This window comes from Cynocephalus volans, chromosome 1, assembly GCF_027409185.1.
Source record: "Cynocephalus volans isolate mCynVol1 chromosome 1, mCynVol1.pri, whole genome shotgun sequence".
Classification (NCBI taxonomy): Eukaryota; Metazoa; Chordata; class Mammalia; order Dermoptera; family Cynocephalidae; genus Cynocephalus; species Cynocephalus volans.
The window spans coordinates 205026906-205033226 of NC_084460.1; the positions used below are offsets into that span (position 1 = coordinate 205026906).

The 6321-nt window shown below is 36.5% G+C and overlaps 1 pseudogene; it reads left to right on the plus strand.

The window, feature by feature from the left end:
• Positions 1-253: 253 nt before the first annotated feature.
• Positions 254-704, plus strand: LOC134369070 (alpha-ketoglutarate dehydrogenase component 4-like; annotated as a pseudogene).
• Positions 705-6321: the final 5617 nt, after the last annotated feature.

Below are 6321 nucleotides of genomic sequence, written 5' to 3' on the forward strand. Positions count from 1 at the left end.
ACACCTGGATTGACTTTGGCTCTCTGAGGGCAGGAATCTAAGAGGTTGGGACAGGTGACAGGCAGATTTTGATGGAAGGTTCAGTATCAAAAGTTCCAGGGCACATGACCCATCCTGCAGAAAAGAGTGGGCAGCTGTGCACATGCTGGGGTCATCCCAGGAAAGGGGACCTTGGCAGAGGTATCTAAGGCAGACTTGCATAAATAACCTCAGACTGAGCACCTGCTGCCTGGCAACAGGGCTGCTGGATGCAATGTGGTTCCAAGCTGGGACCCACCCTGCCCCTCTGGACAGTGACCCTGCACAGGGGCTTGGCAGGGCGGCTGCTGCAAAGGCCAAATGGCCAATACAGGTGGGCATAGTATATTTCACATATGATGAAGCTTTAAAAACAGTTCAGCTGAAGATGGGCAGCAAGATGGCGTCCACTGGCAGGGTCATGCAGGCCACCAAACCACGTGCTCCATTAACAAGTTCCCTGACAGAAGAGACCAACCTATATGCAACTCAGCAGAAGCTTGAGATCAGCAGAGCTACCATCTCACTCGTGCAATTTCACAGCATGCTCAGAGAAGTAAATCACTGGATTTGCTGATGCCTGAAAATCCACTGCAGAAATACTAAAATCATTACTTCGGAAATACACAAGGAAATCTGTGTCTCAAGAAGAAATTGATTGTATGCAATGTGGAGGTCCAGAATAATCACTATGGCTGCTGTTAGTCATCAAACCAAAGAATTGTCTTTAAAGGACTTCCAAAATGACAAATGAGAAATTGTACATAAGCAACTTTAATACATATTCTGTCAAAAAATGAAATATAGAAAATTTAGATGGTTACTTGCTTAACCTAATTTCTATACCTTGGTCAGCTTCTCCACAAGCTTACGGATTGTTTATATACTCCCCACTTATTAAAGTATACAATTTTAAATGTTAGCCTATTAATTTACTCTTGATTATCAAATATAACCAGTGTTGAACTATTAAAAGCACACCATGTTCAGTTCACTGTTATAGGTTTCCCATAATTTTACTTTTCTTTCCATTTCTGTTTAAACACAGAAAGAATTTACAGGCAGAATTGCTGTTTTAGGGATGAGATTTTCTTGAAATAGGATGAGAATCAGTGAAATAGTGATGCCATTATTTGTTCTTAACATTTTTTCATTCTCTAACATTTTTTCATTTACAAGGTTACTGGAGTATATAACTGGCTTAATAAGCATATCCTGCTTTAAATGATAAGCGTATAGAGAAGATAAAACGGGTGACTGTGGTATTAAGGCTGGGGAGATAACAAAAGATTATTTGTAACCTATATTCAAAAACAATGTCAAAGAGTATAAAATGGAAAATAAGAAATCATAATGAATATAGCATAAGAATGTTTCACTAGAAATGGCAATTTATTATGTTTTTTGGGGTGTTAAGAAAGTCTTGTTCTTCAGTTTATTGCACTGTTTTGATTGTGATCATATATGCAAATCCTGATAACCATTAACTTTCTCAAACTTAATATGTGAAAACTTCATAAAGTCAACCTGAATATTTACCTTATTAAGCAATTTAGGAAACTTTAATAGCCCTTTCTGGGCCAAGGGTACGGGTTTTGTGAAAGTAAAGCTTCACAAAACTGAATAAATTCTCTTCCATACTTTAAAAAAAAAGAAAAAAGGCAGTTCAACTGCTTGTGGAAAATTGTCCTTTAAATGTCCTGGAACATCTGATTTTCCACAGGTAAAATTTTCTGGACAAGAAGGAAGCTACTGGAGGCCCAAATCTGGCTCACACTGAAAATCGCAGAATATGTGGTGGTTCCTTTTAAAAAGAAATCTCGACTCGCTGAGAGCTGCTTCCCCCTGCAAGCACGATCACCCCACCTTATTTCCTGTCCACTGCCTTGTTTATAAAAATGGCTTGAATACAGATTTTTTAAACTCTGTTTCGGGGGTGTCTCAGGCTTAGAGGCCCAGCAGGCTGCCATAGCTCTGAGCAGACCAAAAGGATCCATTTATTTAGAGGCATTGAAATCCATCTTCTTGACCATAATACTCTGTTGATGTTATTTCCCTCCCAGCTAGGAAAATAAATACTTCAGCAGGTAACGTTAACATGGTTCTCTTGAATTCTGCCACTGATAATCCATGGCTTCTGTATACAAAGTGACGCATACCCAGGGGCACAGATGGCCAGCTGACTAGGGAGTATTTGTCTGTGTCCTTGTCATTCTCCCTACTTTGCTGTGAGCTCCTTGAGGTCAGGAATCATATCTGAATCATCACCTTTACCATGAAAGCTTAGCACTGTGCCTGGTGCACAGTAGGTTAATTAATGTTTGTTCAATGAATGAATGAATGAGTAATTCAATAAATACATAATAATTATAATGGCTCTCATAAAGAGAGCATTTACTATGTATTCAACAGTATGCTGGGCCAGCCCCGTGGCTCACTCGGGAAAGTGTGGTGCTGGTAGCGCCGAGGCCCCGAGTTCAGATCCCATATAGGGATGGCCGGTGCGCTCACTGGCTGAGTGTGGTGCAGACAAATCCGTGCTGAGGGTTGCGATCCCCTTACCAGTCAAACAAACAAACAAAAAACCAGTATGCTAAGCAATTTGCATTTTATAATTCCATTTAATCTTCCTAACAAAGCATTTTACAGATAAGAAATGAGAGGAGGGAGAGTGAATGGGAAAAGAAAAGGAAAATAGGGAAGAAGGATGAAGGGAGGAGGGGGAAGATGGCTGAGGGGAAGAGAAGGGGAAAGGGAGAAAGGATGAAGAAGAGGGGAAGGATAGAACAGAGAGGGGAAGGCAGTGGTAAGGAAAGGTGTAATGAGGAGGAAGGGGATATAAGGAGAAAGAGAGAGGCCAGGAAGAGAGTGAGCTAGGGAGGGAGGGATTTAGAGAGAGACCAACTGGCACCTGCAAGTAGCCTTGTCCTAAGGGAAGCCCCAGGCCAGCAGAAGGTGCTGGGAGAATTGCAGTTGAGCCAGCAGAACACGCCATGTGGAGGGGCTGACCAGAGGAGACTGGTGCAATGACAGGACAGCAGTTGGCACCAAGGATCTGACAAGGGTAACCTGCTGGACAGGCCCCAGCTCTCAACGTGGGCCAGATTTGAAAACCTAGCAGACAGGCTTGGTGAAAGTCTATCAGCAAGTACTGAAGCCAGAAACACTGGATTGCAAACCAGAGACGAACTCTAATCCAGGGTTACAAACATGCACAGAGCACAGGGCAGGAATCCAGTTACAGAAGAGAAGCCCAGGGGAGGACCAGGAAAGATGCCTTGGTCAGATTGAGAGAAGGTGTTTACATTCTAGCAAAGTGTTTGCATATTTGATTGTTTTTAAATTATGGACCTACATTAATCAGCTACAATGTATATCGACAAAATAAAATTTTAAAAAAATAAAAAATAAAAAAATAAAAATAAAAAAATAAAAAGTTTTTCAAATTTAAAAAAATAAATAAATAAAAATAAATAAATAAATTATGAACCTAGCTAGCTGGTTAGCTTAGTTTGTTAGAGCACAGTGTTATAACACCAAGGTCAAGGGTTCAGATCCCCTTACTGGCTGGCTGCCAAAAATAAATAAATAAATAAATAAATAAATAGAAATTATGGACTTTATTGTATTAGGAAAAATATGTGGTCATTGCAAAATAAAATTAAGCAATGTGAAATAGAACAAAGTAAAAGAATAAAACTCTTTAAATGGCATTAACTAGGAATAAACCTTGTTACAATTGACAGATTTCATTTCAGAGGACTCTCTAAATACATATACCAAGAAAAACATAGATAAATGGAGGGATAGAGACCCAGATATACTCTTGAACAGTCAGGTATTTACTAAATGTTTAAAGTATTAAAGTTAATTTTACTTGATTTTACTCAATTTTAAAATTTACTTAAGTTTGCAGCTTAAATTTATACTTCCTCGTGGTTTGAAAAACCTCAAGCCAAAAATATGACTTCAAATCAGCCCAGACTGTGATATTGCTGTAAAGTATAGAGCAGAAGCAAGTGCAGTTCCTCTCTGGAGGAGCTACCTGTGTCCCAGGCCTTGACAATTCCTACAGGCCAAGTTCCAAGAAAAATGAGCAGCTTAGAATGTAACATAACAAAACACACAAGAAAGCAAGGTGCCAGAGTTTGAGAGTAAGCCAAACCAAAAAAGCAATGAGACATCAGGAAGCATTTTAGATTTAGAATTAGTGGATGCATAATTTTAAATTGTGTTTAACATACTTAAAGAAATAGAGGAAACACTTAAAAATGAGCAGGGCACTGGAAATACAAGGTGAACCCAAACAGATTTCAAGAAGAACTAAACAGAGCTTCTGGAAATAAAAATTTTTTAAATCAGATAATTGAGATTAAAATCTTAATGATTGACTACAGGCAGATTAGTCACAGCTGAAGAAAGACCTTGTGAACTACAAGTGAGAACTGAATGGATTATTAAAATTAAGTATAGACAGACAAAGAGGTGGAAAAATACAAGAAAAAAATTACGAGGCATGAAGGATGGAATAGAAAGGTACAACAATACGTATGGTTAGAATTCCAGAAAAAGGAAGAGAATGAGGCAGCAATCTTTGAAGAAATGAGAGCTAAGTATTTTCTAGAACTGATAAAGTTCTCTTAGCCATAGATTGAAAAAGACAAAAGAAAAAAAAAAAAAAGGACATATCATAGTCAAACTGAAAAATATCAAAAACAAAGAGCAGATTATAAAAGTAACCAGGAAGAAAAAATAAATTAATTTCAAAGGAGCAAAAATTAAACATATCTCCTCTCAACATAGACCATAATATAGTGGGATGATATTTTCAATAATAGAAATTAGAATTTATATGGTATCTATAATATGCCTAGAAATGTTCTAAGGGCTTAATTTCCATTAACCCATTAAATCTTCAAAATCACAATGAGGTAGATGCTGCTATTATTCTCATTTTGCACATAAGAAAATTGAAGCTGAAAGTTTAAATAATTTTCCCACGTTCATATAGCTAGGGTCAGAGCCAGGATTTAAATCATTGGCCTTGTTTCAGAGATGATGCTCTTGACCACTATAATCAATTAATTCTCTGTGCTTAGAGAAATCGTTGTCAGTCTGAAGTTTTTATCTAGTCAAAATATCTTTCTATAATAAGGCCACAGGTAGGCTCCTTTTCTGGTAATGTCAGACTACATAATTCAATTAAAGTTGTAAATCTGTAATTAAAAATGTTCCTACATGGAAAACTCTAGCTCCACAAGGATTCATTAACAAATTCTAACAAATATTTTTTAAAAAACAAAGCCAATCTTACACAAAATCTACCAGAGAAAAGAAAACAAAGAGCATACCAACTTCATTTTTTAAGGCAAACATAATCCTGATGCCCAAACCTGGCAAAAACATTACAAGAAAGCAAAATTATAAATTGATTTTACTCATGAACATACATGCAAAAATCATAATCAAAATATGAGCAAACCAAATCCACCATGGCAATTTGGCAAAATCTGTTCAATTAAAAATGCATTTGCCCTGTGGCCTGGCAATCACAATTCTGGGAATTCATTCTACAGATTTAACTGCCGTCATATAAAATGACAAATGTTCACTACAATACCGAGTATTCATTACATCATTGCTTGTATTAGAAAAAAGATTGGAGACAACCCAATTTCCCAACAATAAAGATCTCATTAAATCAATTATTGTACATCAGTACAATGGAATATTGTACAGCTATACAAAAATGAATGAGAGCAATATGTATTGATATGCAAGATCTGAGATATATTGCTAAATTTTAGAAATCAAAGCACAGAACAGTGCTTCCATTATGCTGACTATTGTATTAGAATGTAAAAAACTAAAAATTTATACTCATAGTTGTATGAATACTAAGAAACAGCAGAAGGTTACAAAAATTTTCTGTGTAGGAAAGTAGTTTGTAGTCAGTGGTGGGATGAAGAATTTTTACTGAACTTTTCGCTTGTACATTATATTTTGATTTTTTGAACCATGGGACTAGATTGCAAAACAAAACAAATATCAAAGAACAATATTATTGTCTTAGGGGGAAAAAGAAAAACAAGATTACAATAAAAATATATGACAAAAATAGCTTATAAAAAAAGAAAGGCATTATTGGAATTAAGATGTCCCAAGGTCCTTTATTGTTTGAGATGGTGAAAAAACATACTGGTTAACTTTATTTTATTTTATTTTATTATTTATTTATTTGTTTGTTTGTTTGTTTGTTTTTATTTATTTTGACAGCTGGCCAGTATGGGGATCTGAACCCTT